Source organism: Malaclemys terrapin, chromosome 4, assembly GCF_027887155.1.
Source record: "Malaclemys terrapin pileata isolate rMalTer1 chromosome 4, rMalTer1.hap1, whole genome shotgun sequence".
Classification (NCBI taxonomy): domain Eukaryota; kingdom Metazoa; phylum Chordata; order Testudines; family Emydidae; genus Malaclemys; species Malaclemys terrapin.
The window spans coordinates 147,809,723-147,828,117 of record NC_071508.1 but is presented as its reverse complement, the minus strand read 5'-3'; positions in this window follow the sequence as shown (position 1 = coordinate 147,828,117).

Here is an 18,395-nt window from a genome sequence, read left to right as displayed (position 1 = left end):
TGGGAGCCCCGCTCCCCTTCGCCTCATGGCCCGGCGGGGGCATCGCAACGGCGCCAAACTGCATTTTCAGCCGGCAGGAGGCGCTGAGTCCCTTCCCCGCCGGCCGGTGACAGCGCCGCCCCCGCCCCTACCCCGGTGTGGGGTCTCCCTGTCCCCCGCCAGGATCCGGGGGAGGGAGCGGTGCCCCGGCCCGCTACACAAAGTGTCCCTGGTGTGGCGTTTCCTGCATTAGCGATCCTGGGGTGTGGGTGCGCCCCTCCCCCCATCCCGGCTCTCTGGGGGTGTCTGCATCAAAAGAGACCGTGTCTCACTGTCTTGCCCAGGCTACGCGGCAGGGGCTATTCACAGGCGCGATCCCACTACTGATCGGCACGGGAGTTTTGACCTGCTCCGTTCCCGACCTGGGCGGGTTCACCCCTCCTTAGGCAACCTGGTGACCCCAAAGGCCGCCGCATGGAGCCCCCTTCTCCCCTCCAAAAAGCAGCCGCAGGACTTCCTCCTACCCATCTGCTCGCAGGGGCGGTGCCGGGACTGAGCCCAGCAGCCGGACCTGCTGGGGGGCGGGGGGGTCAGGATGAGCATCTCCTGTCTGCTGAGGCGCACACACACTCCGCTGGGGGGGGGGGGTTAGCAGCGCCTGGGGGGCTGGGCTATTATCGGTCTCTGGTGTGTGGTTGCCCCTGTTCCTTTCTTTTTAAGGATCAGGACCAACCTTAGGGAAAATGGTGCCCTGGGTCAGGGGGTCTCAACCTTTCCCTTGCTGAGGCCCCCTCGACATGCTATACAAATGCCAGGGTCCAGTGGGGGGAGAGCTCAGGCCTCCAAGGGCCCAGGGGTAGTTTTACTTCTCTTTGCGGGGCCAAAGCAACAAGGGCTAGCCGAGCGTGAGCGAGCTCCCCGTATACCAGGGTTCAGAGAGGGAGCGCTACTTGTAGCGGCACAAACAGCTCTCACTCCCGTTTTGCTACCTTGGGTGTACTGAGCATGCTCACTCGAACTGAGCATGCCCAGTAACCTTCGTTGTAGCCACTGCCCTCTCTCTGCCCTTACTTCTACTTACGATTTACTGCCTCCTCTTTGGGGGGGTTTAAAAGGATTAAGGGGGGCAAATCGCAGCGGGGTGGCTGTCAGGGTCTGAGCAGGGGGCAGAATTTTACTGGCCTGGGGGGTTCAAGCTACTGTAGCTTAGGGTTACCATACGTCCTGTTTTTCCCGGACATGTCCTGCTTTTCGGCAATCAAACCCCCGTCCGGGGGGAATTGCCGAAAAGCCAAACATGTCCAGGAAAATGCCGGCCGGGCACTTCCCCTCCCGCGGCTGCTCCGCTTTGCTCCTCCCCTCTCAGACTTTAAGAGCCAAGCTGCCTGAGCCAGCGCTACCGGCTTTGGGCAGCCCCCCTTGCCTCCGGACCCCGAGCCGCCGGAGCAGAGCAGCTGGAGCCGGGGAGGAGAAGTGCCTGGCAGGTGTTGGTTCGGAGGCAAGGGGGGCTGCCCGAAGCCGGTAGCGCTGGCTCGGGCAGCTCGGCTCTTAAAGTCTGAGAGGGGAGAAGCGGAGCAGCTCAGCTAGAGCCCGGGAAGGGAAGTGCCTGGCCGGCGGCGCAGGGTCCGGAGGCAGGGGGGTTGCCCGAAGCCGGTAGCGCTCGGGCAGCTCAGCTCTGTTTAAGAGCCGGGCTGCCTGAGCGCTACCGGCTTCGGGCAGCCCCCCTGCCTCTGGACCCTGCGCCGCCGGAGCCCGGGAGGGGAAGTGCCCGGCTGGGGGCGCAGGGTCCGGAGGCATGGGGGCTGCCCAAAGTCCGAGCGCTACCGGCTTCACGGTTTGCCGGGCAGCCTCCAGACCCTGTGCCCCCGTCTGGGCGCTTCCCCTCCTGGGCTCCAGCTGCGCTGGGGAAGCGCCGGCCGGGGGCGCAGGGTCTGGGGGCTGCCCGGCAAACCGTGAAGCCAGTAGCGCTGGGTCAGCCCTTTCCCCGTGGCTGGGAGTGGGAGGGAGGAGGGGGCGGAGTTAGGGCGGGGAAGGGGTGGAGTTGGGGCGGGGCTAGGGTGGGGCCAGGGCCCGTGGAGGGTCCTCTTTTTTTAATTATTAGATATGGTAACCCTAGGCTGAGGGGCACCAGCTCTGCTGCATGCTACTGTGGGCCTGGTCACTGGCAGCCGGCACCCTGGCCGTTAACCCCTGGAGCATCGATTCCCGGTGGTGGGGCCTGCATGCTGCATGGTGCCTTGGCCTGGATTTAGTGTAAGCATCACGGGTGCCCAGCTGAGGGAGCAGCCCCCGGGGCTTTGCTAGAAATTCAGGCCTGGGGGCTGGGGCTCCCCAGCTGGGAGCAGTTGCAGTGCGGGGAGGGGGGCAGATTCACCGTCCCAGCTGCTGGATGCAGGCTGCAGGGCCCATGGGGGATGCAGCCAGGTGGGCAGAGCGGAAGGGAAAGAGTCCCACACAGCATGGATCTGCTGGGAGCTGATCCTGCACCACATGGCGGGGGGGGGGGAGGGGGAAGGGCACAATGTAGGACTGATGAATGAAATTGTTTTTAATTGTTTACTTTATTAATGTAACTTCATAAGTAAAGTTTTATGAATGAAACAATATTCATTCATAAAACCGGTTACCCCAATAACTGGCTAATTAACAGTTAAGATGCTTGTTAAGAGCCATAACTGTTCAGTCAGCTGCCTTTGTAAGTTTCACGATCAATCCAATTCCTGCTTAAATCACTGAGACTTGCACTGCTTCAGTATTGTAATTCCTGTTCACCATTTATTACACTTGCCTACAGTGTAACTTCTGTTCACTGTTTGCCATATTGTAATTCAAACCCCATTTTGAAACGCTTACTCCATTTTGTAAGGGCTTGCTGCAACCTTCATTTTTGCAAACCCTGCTGTAATCTTATTAGTTTAGTTTAGATGTGTGAATGAGGTATGTATGGATGATGGAATCAACCTCCAGCCCCAGCCTGTCCTGATTAAATAGAGTTCAAACACCAATGGCTGAAGATGCAGACAAGAGCCCTAACAAAGTAAGAAGAATCCACCCTAAAAAGAAAAAACCTAAACCTAAAAAGAAAAGGTACAATAGAAGGAAGATCAAAGCCCGGTCCCAGGCTGAAAGTCATGTCTGCAATAGACGGATGATCAATCACCAAACCCAGAGGCAGTGTGACACAGCAAGACCTATAGACTCTGGAGTCAAACTAAAGCCTACAAAAAGGATGGGTGAGATGGAAAACTTTAGAGGAGGGTAACATTCTGCTGCCAACATGGAAGGGCATCGGTGCATGCCCAACAGAGACCCAGCTTGTCCTTGTGCCCGGCTTTCCTGGCCAGTTACCGCCACAAGCTACGAACCCAAGCTGCAAACTCAAGCCACAGACTCAAGCAGGACTTGTAACTATGCAGCAGCTGCAGAACATCTGTGTGTGTGTGTGTGTATTTGGTATAATCTGTGTGTATAAGGATTAAGATATTAGTTATTGGTCATAAATCAAATTGTTATCGTAATAAATGTGGCATCTTTATCTTGTCCCTTTAATAAGATCCTGCTAGTTTTTATTGGTATAACACAGCCCATTGTCCTCCCACTGGCTAGAACCAGCTGTGACTCCTGAGCTGAGTCTCTGGGTGATCAGGTCAGCAGTCGCTGGGGTGTCCATCCTCCAGGCCATCGGCTGGGGTCCCAAGTTCCCTCTCCGGTCCTCTGGAACAACCAACTCCCTCTTCCCTCACCTCGTTAAACCAGTAACACCCAGGGACACTGAGTCCCACTCTCTCTGCATGCAAATCATTGGAAAACCACAAAAATATAAGAAAATTCCCCCATTTCGTCACAGTGGGGATCCTGGAAGAGTGGTTAGAAACCCCAGAGAGGCACTGAACTGAGGTCTTCTTTCATCTCTGCAGAAAAGGGTAAGGAAGGAAGCCCCCACATCATGGTTACAGTGGACATGCAGGAAGCCCCAATTCCTCTGAAAGAAGAAATCAGGCCTCTGAGCAATTGAAACAGATACTTCAAACAGTTTAATAGGAAATATGTGCACAGTAAATCCAAAATCTGGAGCTGGGTTATTTCCATATGACGTTGTTTGTGAGATACTTGGCCAGCACCTGAAAAAGAAATGTGAAGAGTCATGAGTATTTGTCCAGTGCCCCTTAATACACATAAACAGAGTGGAGAATACTAGGGAATACCAATATGATAACATGGACTGGGAATAAGCTGCTGGATACAGTATAGAAAGCAAACACCAACACAGGAAACACTACAAGATTAGGGGAACCCATATTACTTAATATAGTCGCTCTTGAATGAGCGGAATGTGTCAATTCAGCAGGGGTCTCTATTGATTTCCTTCCAATATTCAACTGTTACAGGAACATTGTCTCCCCACTGAGAGCTATAAGCAATAACATCCCAGACTCCCTCTGCCTTTTGCCCTCCTCTGCTAACTGCTGCCTGGTGATCCCCACAGGCCCTGAACCCGGGGGACAGTAAACTGGAGAATGAGGTGGTGATGGAGACTAGAAACCTGACCATTCAGTGACCTTTTTCTATGACGTGGAGGATCATAGTAGCTAATTTTGGAGGATGAGTTATATCTGCTGAGCGCCTTTTCTTAAGGGCAGAGCATCCTTATCTCCCAATAACATCAGTGGGAGTTTGAGAACACTCAGCAACTCATAGGATTGGGCAATACAAATGCAAAGGCCTTGGGTGGCTAAAGTTAAGCACCAAAATCTGCAGTTAGATGCCTAAATACTCATTATAGCCACCTGCAGCCGTGCTGATTAAATCTCTATAAGCATTGTGGTGTTTAAAATAGATATTTGAAAAACAAGGGGACTGATGTTTATAGGCATATTTGTCCTTTGGTTGACATCAGACAACTTTATGCCAGGTGAGTGAATTTTCAAAACCTGGATACCTAAACTTTGACTCCTAACATCACATGTAGGTGCATAAATAGGGGTGGGATTAGTGGTAAAATCACCTTTTGCTGCCCTATGTTGCAGTGGAGCAGGACAAAGTAGCCATAAAGCTGCCCTAAGAGGCAGCTAGGATTTCCCCAGCATGTGCAAATCCCTAACACACAGAGAACTAGCATATATAGTGTACTGCCAGTGTAGCTGGCTGTATGTCACTAACTCCTAGCTTCCCACCCAAGTATATGGGGTGTGAGCTGGAAACAGACGATGGCACACAAAGTGTGCATTGTGCTACAGCAATCTCCAGTGCAGCAATGGCTGTTTCAAGACAGCATCATTTAGAACAACCCAGAGTCTAGAGCTCAGGTGTATTTGAGGATCTGGGCTGTTCATATAGTAATGACCCCTGAGCAAGCAGTATAATGTCCATGCTTATCACTGAGCTTGTCCAGAGGCTGCACGTCCATCAGAATGACTAGATGTCCTGATGTGTAATAAAAATGCTTTGAGTAATAAAAATCAACCCAGGCTACTTTACAGGGCCTCAGCCTTCTCTCACTTACAGCATCTGAGCAGCAGGACAATGGCTAATACTGCCCAGTATTATAGTTGCCTCTCTCTTCTTCCAATTTTGGGTAGCAGGAGTGAGTAGTATAACGGCCCTACTGTCAATCAAACATTAACCCCACACCTTAACCCAATAAGCCCTGCCCACCGGTCATTGGAAATCCCATCCCATGGGGGTATTACTTCCGGGGTCAAGGCGGACACATGACCAGAAGCAAGGTGTGTCATGTGACCCCTCTAAGAACTCCTCCCACTGTCCTCTACCAATCAGGATGGGTTTTGGCCTTGATAGGAATGACCCGAGAGAAGATTTGACCAATCAGGGGGAGTTCCGAGCTTCATCTGACCCCTCTAAGAACTCCTACCACTGCTCTCTACCAACCAGGAGGGGTTTCAGCCACTGGGGACCACCCTGAAAGGAGATTTGACCAATTGGGGGGAATTCTGGGGTGGGGTGACCAGTCCGGAAGTGGTTCGTGTGACCCTTCTAAGAACTCCTCCCACCACCATCTACCAATCGTGATGAGTTTCAGCTGCAGAGGATTGCTCCAAAAGGAGATTTGACCAAAATAGGGCAGGTTCTGGGATGGGGTGAACCACCCAGAAGAGGGTCGTGTGATCCCTCTAAGAACTCCTCCCAATGCCCTCTGCCAATCAGAATGCAGCACCATCACCCCATAAGTCCCAGCGCTGGGCAGAGGAGGCCATCTCAAACCAAGAAGACGTGTTTTAGAAATCATGGAAAGGCTGAGAGGAAACATGGACTCCTTTGCCACCCCTGTGAGAACTTTGAACTTTGTTTTAACCCCGAGGACCTTTGGACTTGTGTGGAGAAAACGTTACAGCAGCGACAGTTCTGAAGAGGATGAGGGAGCAGCCAAGGGGATTCCTTTGGCCCAGCCATTGATGGATATGCCAGAAACCAAACCCGAAGTCCAACCGCTCATGACGCACCCCGATGAGCATGGTGGCCTCTCGTCGTCCACCACCCTGGAGGAGGAAGGGGATCATGGCTTGGGGGAGTCACCGGCGGACAAGGTGAATGGAAAAGACATCGCTCAGGTAAATGAATGATTAAGAAGTGACAGTCGATGATGGGGTGTAATGGGGTTAGGAACCTGGGGTTGTGTAAATCTAAAAACAAGCAATGGGAAAAGACGGTTACTCACCGTTGTAACTGTTGTTCTTCGAGATGTGTTGCTCATATCCATTCCATTAGGTGTGTGCGCGCCGCGTGCACGATCGTCGGAAGATTTTCTACCCTAGCAACACCGGCGGGTCGGCTGTGGAGCCCCCTAGAGTGGCGCCTTCATGGCGCTGAATATATACCCCAGCCGACCCGGCGCCCCCTCAGTTCCTTCTTGCCGGCTACTCCGACAGTGGGGACGGGGGGCGGGTTTGGAATGGATATGAGCAACACATCTCGAAGAACAACAGTTACAACGGTGAGTAACCGTCTTTTCTTCTTCGAGTGCTTGCTCATATCCATTCCATTAGGTGACTCCCAAGCCCAACTTAGGTGGTGGGGTCGGAGTGAGACATTGCCGTGTGCAAAACCGCTGATCCGAAGGCAGCATCGTCCCTGGACTGCTGCACTAGTGCATAGTGAGCTGTAAACGTGTGGACTGATGACCAAACCGCCGCTCTACAAATGTCCTGTATCGGAACATGTGCCAGGAAAGCAGTCGAGGAGGCTTGGGCCCTCGTGGAGTGAGCGGTGAGGTGCGGTGCTGAGACACCTGCCAGGTCATAGCAAGTCCGGATGCAAGACGTAATCCAGGAGGATAGGCGCTGTGAGGAGACCGGTGAGCCTTTCATTCGGTCGGCCACTGCAACGAAGAGCTGCGTCGTCTTTCTAAAGTGCTTTGTGCGGTCAATATAGAAGGCCAGGGCCCTTCGTACGTCCAGGGAATGCAAACGTTGATCCTGGCGAGTGGCATGTGGTTTGGGATGAAAGACCGGGAGAAAGATGTCCTGGTTGATGTGAAAAGGAGAAACCACCTTAGGGAGAAAGGCAGGATGTGGACGAAGCTGCACTTTATCCTTATGGAAAACTGTATAAGGGGGCTCGGATGTCAGCGCCCTGAGTTCAGAAACGCGCCTTGCTGAGGTGATGGCTACGAGGAAGGCTGTCTTCCAGGATAGGTACAGAAGTGAACAGGTGGCCAGTGGCTCGAATGGAGGACCTGTGAGCTTGGAGAGAACCAGGTTGAGGTCCCACGTCGGGACGGGCTGACGTTGTTGTGGGTACATCCGGTCTAAGCCCTTGAGGAATCTAACGACCATCGGGTTAGAGAATACCAAGGACGCGAGTTCCCCTGGGTGAAAGGCCGATATAGCGGCCAGGTGAACCCTAATTGAAGATATCGCCAACCCCTGATGTTTTAGGGAGAGGAGATACTCCAAAATGAGAGGAATGGGTGCCTGCAACGGGGACGTGGCTCGTTGTTCGCACCAACAGGAGAACCGCTTCCACTTGGCCAGGTACGTGGTGCGTGTTGAGGGCTTCCTACTGCTCAGCAGAATCTGTTGGACAGAGTGCGAGCATTGCTGCTCTGCCTGGGTGAACCATGGAGCAGCCACGCCGTGAGGTGGAGTGATTGCAGGTCGGGGTGACGCAGCCGGCCGTGGTCCTGCGTGATGAGATCCGGATACAACGGAAGCGGGATCGGTGTCTGAACCGAGAGTTCCAACAGTGTGGTGTACCAATGTTGTCTCGGCCACGCTGGAGCGACCAGAATTACCTGTGCCTGGTCTCTGCGCAATTTGAGCAGTACCTTGTGGACCAGAGGAAACGGAGGGAAGGCGTAAAACAGGTGGTCTTTCCAGGGAAGGAGAAACGCATCCGAGAGGGAGCCCGGAGCTCGACCTTGTAGGGAGCAGAACACGTGGCACTTCCTGTTGTCTCGGGATGCAAACAGGTCTATCTGGGGAAACCCCCACCTCTGGAAGATGGAATGTATGATGTCCGGACGGATAGACCACTCGTGCGTCTGGAAGGACCTGCTGAGTCGGTCCGCTAGAGTGTTCTGGACTCCAGGGAGGAACGATGCCGTGAGGTGGATTGAGTGGGCGATGCAGAAGTCCCACAGGCGAATGGCCTCTTGGCATAGGATTGACGAACGTGCTCCTCCTTGCTTGTTGATGTAAAACATGGCCGTGGTGTTGTCGATGAGAACTAACACACATCGGCCACGTAGGAGGTTGAGAAATGCCTGGCACGCCAGTCGTACCGCCATCAGTTCCCGAACATTGATGTGCAGGGCTAGCTGGGATGCAGTCCACAGGCCCTGGGTATGGTGTTCGTTGAGATGGGCGCCCCAACCCAGAGATGAAGCGTCTGTGACCAGGTGCAGAGAGGGTTGTGGGGCGTGAAATGGTATCCCCTCGCAGACCACATTGCGATCTAGCCACCAGGTGAGGGAGGCCAGGACCGAGTTCGGGACCGTGACCACCATGTTCAGACTGTCCCGATGTGGACGGTATATTGATGACACCCAGGTTTGAAGTGGGCGAAGCCGAAGTCTGGCATGCCTGGTTACGTGCGTGCAGGAAGCCATGTGACCCAGCAGGGTAAGGCACGACCTCACCGTGGTCGTTGGGAAGGCCTGGAGCCCTTGAATGAGGCTCGTGATGGTGCCGAATCTGTTGTCTGGCAGGATGGCTTGTGCACGTCTGGAGTCTAGAACTGCGCCGATGAATTCTATTCTCTGGGTAGGTTCTAGAGTGGATTTGTCCTTGTTGAGTAGGATGCCCAACTCGTTGAATGTGTGCACTATTATGTGGACGTGAGCTTGAACTTGCTCCTTGGTGCGACTGCGTACCAGCCAGTCGTCTAGGTACGGGAACACCTGTATCCCTTGCCGACGAAGGTATGCTGCCACGACAGCCATACATTTCGTGAACACTCTTGGGGCCGAGGATAGGCCGAAGGGAAGGACTGCAAATTGGTAGTGCACCGCGTTCACCACGAATCGCAGGAAGCGTCTGTGAGGTGGGTAAATTGAGATGTGAAAGTATGCGTCTTTCATGTCGAGGGCGGCGAACCAGTCTCCAGGATCGAGGGAAGGGATAATGGCCCCCAAAGAGACCATGCGGAACTTCAACTTTACTACGAATTTGTTGAGTCCGCGCAAGTCCAAGATGGGCCGCAGACCTCCCTTGGACTTGGGGATCAGGAAATAACGGGAATAAAATCCCCTGCCCCTTAACTCTATCGGAACCTCCTCTATGGCCCCCATGGCCAGGAGCGTAGAAACCTCCTGAATAAGAAGTTGCTCGTGAGAAGGGTCCCTGAAGAGGGACGGGGAAGGGGGGTGGGAGGGGGGGATAGAAGAAAATTGGATAGCGTATCCCCTCTCCACCGTGCGGAGGACCCAACGGTCTGAAGTTATAAGGGACCAAGCACGGTGGAAGTGGGAGAGGCGATCCCGAAAGGAGGGGGTTGGATCCTGGGGGATGACTGGGGCGCCGTCCTCGACCGCACCTTCAAAAGTTCTGCCTGGGGCCTGAAGGTGGTCTAGGTGGCCCCTGGTTCTGGCCGGGTTGAGGGCCGGTCCACCTTCTTCTACCACCTCGCCCTCGCCTCCTGGCCGAGTCCTGTCTCTGACGAGGTGGGGGGGGGGGTAGAAGCGCTGAGGCTGCGGCCTAAATGGCCTGCGCTGAGGGCCCACAACATGCATCCCCAGGGAGCGCATGATTGTTCTCGAGTCCTTTAGGCTCTGCAGGCGAGAGTCCGTTTTGTCTGAGAACAATCCGTGTCCCTCAAAGGGGAGATCCTGTAGGGTTTGCTGCAGCTCCGGAGGCAAACCCGAGACCTGAAGCCAGGAGATCCTACGCATAGCGATACCCGAAGCCAGGGTCCTCGCAGCTGAGTCTGCTATGTCCAAGGAGGCCTGCAAGGAGGTCCGAGCCACCTTCTTGCCCTCCTCTACCATGGCTCCAAACTCTTCCCTGGACTCTTGGGGAATCAGCTCCTTAAACTTCCCCATAGAGTTCCAGGAGTTGAAACTGTAGCGGCTCAGCAGCGCCTGTTGGTTCGCTGCTCTAAGTTGTAGCCCTCCGGCTGAGTAAACCTTACGGCCAAACAAATCGAGCCGCTTAGCCTCTTTTGATTTAGGCGCTGCAGCCTGCTGGCCGTGGCGCTCTCGTGCGTTCACTGATTCCACCACCAGTGAACACGGTTGGGGGTGGGTATACAAGTACCCATAGTCCTTAGACGGGACAAAGTATTTCCTTTCCACCCCTCTCGCTGTGGGTGGGATAGAGGCAGGAGTCTGCCATATCGTATCCGCATTCATTTGAATCGTGCGGATCAGGGGTAACGCTACCCTCGATGGGGCATCCGCTCCAAGGATATTCACGATCGGGTCGTGAACCTCCACTATCTCCTCCGCCTGCAGGTCCATATTACGGGCCATCCTGCGCAGAAGATCCTGGTGAGCCCGAAGATCTATTGGAGGCGGGCCTGTGCACGATGTGCCCGCCACTGCCTCATCGGGAGAAGAAGAGGAAGATGCCTCCGGTGGAACAGGATCCAAGGGCTGGTCCTGGTCTCCCTGTTCCTGGGCTGGAGCATCACCTGTGCCTGGGTCCAGGGTGTCAGGTGGTGCGGACCCAGAGGCCTCCATGCCCCCTGGCGGAGGCCGAGAGATGGTGGACTCCGGGGCCCCTCTGACGGAGTGACCGGAGCGAGAGGTCGACGCAATTGGAGCCCCTTGCGCCTGATGGTACGCCCACGGGGTCCAGAACGACCAGTGAGATGGGCCATGAGCAGGGTCCTCTGCTACCTCCTGCCAATGGCCTATGTCCTGCTCCTCGGCTTGACCCTGAGGGGGGTATGCCGATCTAGATACTTCCTCAGAGGAGCGGGACACCGATCTCGATGGCCATGGCGGTGCCGAGTGCGTCGAGACGAATCCCGTGGGATGCGGTGCCGCACGGTGCCGGTCCGGGGATGTTCTATCTCCACGCGGTGCCGGCGATCGGTGCCGGGACCGCGACCGGTGCCGATGACCTCGTCGGTGCCGGGAGTCGGATCTGGACCTCGACGAGGACCTGGAGTATGCCCGGTGCCGGGAGCGGCCTCTCGACGTCGAGCGTCGACCGTAGCGGTGCCGAGAGCTACGTCTCGACGTTGATCGGTGCCGACGATCATATCGGTGCCGAGACGTAGAGCGGTGCCGCGAAGAAGATCTTGGCCGCGAGTACGACCGGTGCCGAGATGATATTCGGTGCCGGGACTGCGAGCGGCGTGGGGACCTGCTTCGGGACCTGGAGCGGTGCCGAGGTTCCAGTCCTTGTGGAGGGCGCATCAAGGCAGGTTTCCCCCTCGACTGGACCGGGCGAGTCAGCGGTGCAGTCGGTGCCGGTGGTTGAGGCGGTGCCGGCTCCGTGAGAGCTATTAAGTCTCTCGCCGCCGCGAAGGTCTCTGGAGTCGACGGTAGGCACTGTATCACCGCCGGCCTCGGTGGAGACGCTATCTGCACCGGACTCAACGGCCTCGGTGCCGGAGTCGACGGTGCTGGAGGCACCTGTTTCCTTTGCTCCACCGGCGGACGCGGCTCTACCCCCGGCACTGGGGGAGCTGGCGTCTTCGGCACGGACGTCCCCGTTTTATGGGCTTTTTTATGCCCCGGGGATAATGATCGGCGCCGAGGCACTGCTTGCGGTGCCGACGAGGTCCGGTGCCGGGGAGGCTTGTCTGACGCCACTCGCGTGGTCGTCAAAGCCGGTGCTGCCGGTGCACTGCGCACCGAGGTGCTAGGCGCCGGGGTCTGGCCCGTAGAGGGAGTGTCCGGGCTAAGTGCCGCCTCCATCAGGAGTTGCCTGAGCCGAAAGTCCCGCTCCTTCTTGGTCCTTGGTCTGAAGGCCTTACAGATCTTGCACTTATCTGTTTGGTGGGACTCTCCCAGGCACTTCAGACAGGAGTCGTGCGGGTCGCTCGTGGGCATAGGCTTCGCGCAGGAGGCGCACTGCTTGAAGCCGGGAGCGTTGGGCATGAGCCCGGCCCCGCGGCCGGGGAAGAAAGGGGGAGACGACCCCCTTAATCCCCTGAGCTACTTAGAACAACTATAACAACTTTTTTAAAAACTATTTAACTATTCAACTATAAACACTATAACTATAACTGCTAATAACCAACAAAGCTAGGGAGAGTGGAGAACAGCTAAGCAGCGCTCCACAGTTCCAACGACCGTCAGGGGCGGTAAGAAGGAACTGAGGGGGCGCCGGGTCGGCTGGGGTATATATTCAGCGCCATGAAGGCGCCACTCTAGGGGGCTCCACAGCCGACCCGCCGGTGTTGCTAGGGTAGAAAATCTTCCGACGATCGTGCACGCGGCGCGCACACACCTAATGGAATGGATATGAGCAAGCACTCGAAGAAGAACTTACACTTGTTTCTTGTCTAAAAATCTCTTGACAGCTCAACGATGCCTTTCTAGAGGACCCGGAGGCCTGGTCAGCATTGCATCAAGCAGCGAAGATGAACTCCAAGGATGATGGCTATGAGGAGTTTAGGAGGAGGTTTGGCATGGAACTCGCTGAGCCAGTGCCACGTCGTGAGCGTAAAAAATTATAGGGACTATTGTACGCGTTGCTGTTTGTGCTGTTCTTAATCACTGTCTTAGGGAAAAGCTTTTTGAAGATTCTGAGGGCTGTGTCATAGATGCACCAGCCCCCCGGCACCATGACCGTGTGACTTGGACTTCAATGGATATAAACTGCAAGCTCCGGGGCTTGTGTGCTGAGCTGTGTTTGGAAAGCTTATTGAACACTATTATTGCCATAGGTTATGCTATGCAATTTCTGTGCCTAACCCAAGAACATTTAATGCAAGGGGTGACCTTGATAAATGCTGTGCAATTCAGTGGAGACCCTGATCATGTTTTAAAGAAAATGCCCAAACCGGAAGATGCCTGCTTACAGTGTTATGTTGACCGTCTGGTCCACATAAAAAGTGACAGAACCCTGCTTAAGAAAAAGACATTTTGTAAGAAATCTAACAAGATTAAGTTAGAGAATGGTGAGGGGACAGCCTTAGAAAGCCTGAATCCTCAGAAAAGTATATTTTTTTATGATTTTGAATACACGCAGGAGACTGGGTTGCACACTCCCAATTACATTTTTGCTATGTCCCTAAAGCCGGAAAAGTCCTGGGAATTTAAGGGCGATGAGTGTCTTTCTATGGCTGTTAAGACCTTTCTTGGCAAAGAGTTCCAGGACTACATATTCCTAGCGCACAATTCCAAAGGTTACCATGTGTACTTCATCGTTAGACAGTTACTGAAGGAAAAGATGTGCCTAGAATTGATCACTCAGGGAAGTAAACTAATGTATGTGGAAGTTAAGGTCCTGGGCATTCGTTTTATAGACTCTTTAAACTTCTTGCCCATGAAGCTTAGCAAGCTCCTGCAGGCGATGGGGTTTGAAGGGTGCAAAGAGTATTTTCCACATTTTTTTAACACTTGAGAAAAATCAAAATGACATGGGGCCTATGCCCGGCGTGGAGCACTATGGTGTAGAAAGCATGATGCCCAGGGAAAAAGCAGAGTTTCTCGACTGGTATCGGGACCACAGGTATGAGATGTTTGACTTGCAGAAAGAGCTCGCGTATTACTGTGAGCAGATGTCAAAATTTTGAGACAGGCTTGTATCCTATACAGAAAAGAGATTATGAAAATGACGGAGAAGGGAGATATAGTAAAGAGAGGACCTAGTAAATTCACTGAGATATAACTGTGTATAGACAAACGATATCCACCTATATTACAAACCTAACCCCAGGGAAGAAATTCACTATTATGATTTTACCAGCCTGTACCCTTTCGTAAGCAAAACCCAAGAATACCCTATCAGACACCCCAATATACTTTATGACAAATTTGGACCCCTTGCAAATTATTTTGGAATTGCAAAAGTTAAAATGTACCCCCCACGAGGCTTCTTTTCATCCTGGGGACTTGGTGCACTGTGGAATTGAATGAGGCCATAGCAAAGGGGTACACAGTGGCTAAAATATATGAAATATGGCATTTTAATGAAAAATCTGATGAACTGTTTTCAGAGTGCATAAAATTACACCTCCACCAGAAACAAGAGGCTTTAGGGTATCCCAGCTGGTGCACAGACAAAGAAAAACAAAATAAGTACATTAACGATTTCTACCAGAAAGAAGGCGTGCATTTACGCCAACACGAGATCAGGTTTAACCCCGCTAAACACCAAATCGCTAAACTGTTTTTAAATTCTCTGTGGAGTAAATTCGGCCAAAGAACAAACCTACCCAATAGCAGCATCGTGAGAAACCCTGACGAACTCTTTCAGTACCTGTTTCCCCCCCCACTACGAGGTTTCATCCTGTGAGTTTATCGAGGATGAAACAGCGTGCGTGTCTTGGAAGCATGCAAAAGACTAGTACTCAGTCTCTGGAAATACCAATGTTTTCATAGCCTGTTTCACCACTGGTTACGCCCGCTTAGAACTATACAACCTGCTAGACAGGTTGCAAGAGCAGTGCCTGTACCATGACACTGACTCGGTGATATCTGTGAAAAGGGAGGGTGACTGGAATCACCTCTGGGAGATTATTTAGGGGACCTCACGAGCAAGATCCCGCCAGATCAACACATCACCCAGTTTGTGTTGGCAGGCCCGAAAACATATGGGTATAAGCTGTAGAGAGGAAAGGCCTGTATGAAAGTCAAAGGTATTACCCTGAACGTAGCAAACTGTGAAAAGATCAACTTTGACAGTCTGAAAGATCTAGTCCTGGACTATTGCACGGGTCTGTGAGAAAACACCTCAAAAAAGATAGAGGTGCAGCAGCCCTCTATCGTAAGGAACAAAAAATCAATGGCAAATAGAGACAAAAACCCTTCATAAAACACAGAAAGTCGTTTACAAGAAGAGGGTCCTAGGAGAAGGGTTTAAAACCCTGCCCCATGGCTTTTAAAATGGATACAAGGTGGAAACACCCCTTTTCTGTAATTCGTGCGGGGCCTAGCAACTGTGGGAAAAGTTACTTTATAAAAAATGTGTTGGATAATGCCAAACAAACATTGTCTGTTATGCCTGAGAATATTGGATAACATGGCTATCAAAATCATTGCAAGATACGCATGTCTGGGCTTGTTGAAACATGTTTTGAGCAAGGCTAGGCATGCCCAAGAATTTAAATTTAGTTTTTACAAAATTCATCACCATCCGGTCATTTTGCACTAAGTCGTTAGAATACAATTTTTAAATCCGGTCAAAAGATAAACCCTTGCTACAATGATGTAAGAAAAACTCGCAGTGATAGCCGCAGGGAACAGAGCAGGGGTCTTGTAATTATCTATTGTGAAACACAATGTCTGTGGAATTTTTGTTTAAAAATTTCATAATGCTTTTAGGAAACAACACGCTGTTTGGGGGGTGCCCGTATGAGTCAAAAAACTCTCCACGGTTACGCTCCGCCAGATACAAGGCGAGCCAGTGTTCACCAAGTTGGTTGTGTGGATGCGTGTTGACCACCAAAGCTAGGGGTCTCTGAGATAGCTTGCTGCCAGGGAGCCAATCACAAGGGAACACATCTAAGAAATTCTTTTTCGTGTAATGGGCCATTGATAAGACATGTAAGAGCTGCACGGTGTCCATGTTCACGTATAGTCAAACAGAACGTTTCTCCTCTGATTTATCTCTCTGACGTTGTCAAAAACCCCATACACGATCATATTGACGGTGATGGTTAAAGCCTTCCCAAAACGTATTTCTGTTCTCAGGTTCCCGGTTTTAATCAGGGAATAGTGATCGGCGCATTCCTGGTCGGGAGACGGGTCAAAGGCAAACAAGGTGTAACCCAGTGTAAACTCCTCACGGTCGATTAACAGAGAATGATCTTTCGTGTGTTTACCAGCTGTCTGTACCACATTCATGTATTCTCTCACGCAGCGTCCTGCCTCGAAGTCTGGTTGCAGAGGCTTGGTTGGTATCTGTTCACCATCTACATACAAGGCCAAAAAATTAATATCATAATGTTGAAAATGAAAGGGATTTTTTGTGTAACTTCTGCTAAAGGCATCATTATCCACAAACCCCAGGACAAGCATTTTGGGTAACTGTCCCAAAAACAGGTTCTCTTGGTTACTGACCCTGCTTCTCGCGGGGATGCTAAACACTCTCATTCTCACACGGTCCATGGGATATTTAGCATTAGCGGTAAGCAGGGCCTCCGCGTGCCCCAGATGAACACTCGGGGTCACCTGTACTTTCTTCACAAAAAGCGATGCTGACACAATGCCATTAAACAGAAGGCGTCTTTACTGCGTGTCAGTTTAATTTTCACATCCACTCCGTTCAATAAAAGTTTTTCATGAAAAAACAGGTCGCTGCGTAGATGACCCAGCAGCTTTACCATCCTGCTCTGGGCAGTCAGCTTTGCACGCCTCACAAACCCTAGATTCCCGCCATCCAACTCTGTTTCTTCGCTTGTCTGGCAGTGTCTTTGTAAAACAGGCCAGTGGAAAATTGCGTGGTAAAGGTGTCGGTGCTGTAATTGAGCGCCGATTCTATAAAGGCCCTGTAAGGGTAACAGTTGTTGCTTTGGCTTACAAGGGCGTCTCCCAGCGTGACATTCAACTGACTGAAAACAGAGGCCATGGGGTAATTCACCAGGCCCACTTCAGCGTCCATGGCTTGTTCAGTTCCTTCTCCTTTTACAATCTTGCAACATAGCTACAGCAGTGTGTTGTTTAAATCCATATAATTGATGCCATTCCATGCTATAAAAACATCAATGGGGACAGACTTCGTAACAGCCGATAGAGGCGGCACCTCGATGTAGATGCTTTTCTCAATGCTGGTCTGGGTAGGGGCTATTTGAAACAAGTCTAGTTCGGATTTGGTGCACTCTTCAGACCCGCAGTGAACAAAAGCCATGTTGATTAAAATATCTCTCTTTTACCAGGCGGAGAGCGTCTTCTCTTTCGCCCAGGCTTCCTCTTGGACTTTTGCTTATGGCTGGCTCTGCGCATCAAAGCCCTTCTTTTAAAGGGTATTGGGGGACCTGTGCGTTGCAGGTATGATACATTTCTCTTTCTCTTCCTCCTTTTAATGTACATCAGCCCCAATCCCTCCTGTGAAGCTGTATTCGAGCCGGTTTGTGTAAAGTATAAGCATGCTGGTCTGAAAGCCAAGCTGTTACCTGTCTTCTAGTTCAAGTTTTACTATGCTTTTTGGCCACTTGAAAAAGAGGATTCACCGCGCCAAAGCTCCCAACTTCCCTGGGGGTATAATATATTTTCTTTAACAGAGTCATCTGTGGAGACATGACTGTTCCCAGTACCGTCTTTTACTAAGACAAGTATGGAGGGGGACACATTCATATGGACACATTTAAATAAGTTTTATTAATTGCCTGGTTTAACACAACCTTTTACAGCCGCCTGTAAAAATGGATGCCATGACCCCTACAATGAGGGAGTCTGATCTGGTTCATTCTTCTATTTTGTCCTTTTCTGGATTTTCCTCTTGCGATCTGTATCTCAGACAGGAGCAAAAACAGCTGATGCATGATATATTTACTTCCACAGGGCTACCGATGTGTAAGTTCTCCAAGGCCTCTAGAAAGGCATCGTCGAGCTGTTGGGAGATTTTCAGACAAAAAACAGTGTAAGCACCCCACTGCTTGTTTTTAGATTTATGCAATGCCAGGTCGATTCCTAACCCCATTACGCCCCCATGAATAACCGTCGCTTCTTAATCATTCATTTACCTGAGCGACGTCTTTCCCGTTCACCTTGTCCGCTGGTGACTCCCCCAAGCCATGATCCTCTTCCAACTTTAGGGGGGTGGACAATGAGAGGCCATCACACACATTGGGGTGCCTCACGAAGGTTTGGGTTTCGGGGTCGGGTTCCAAGGTATCTA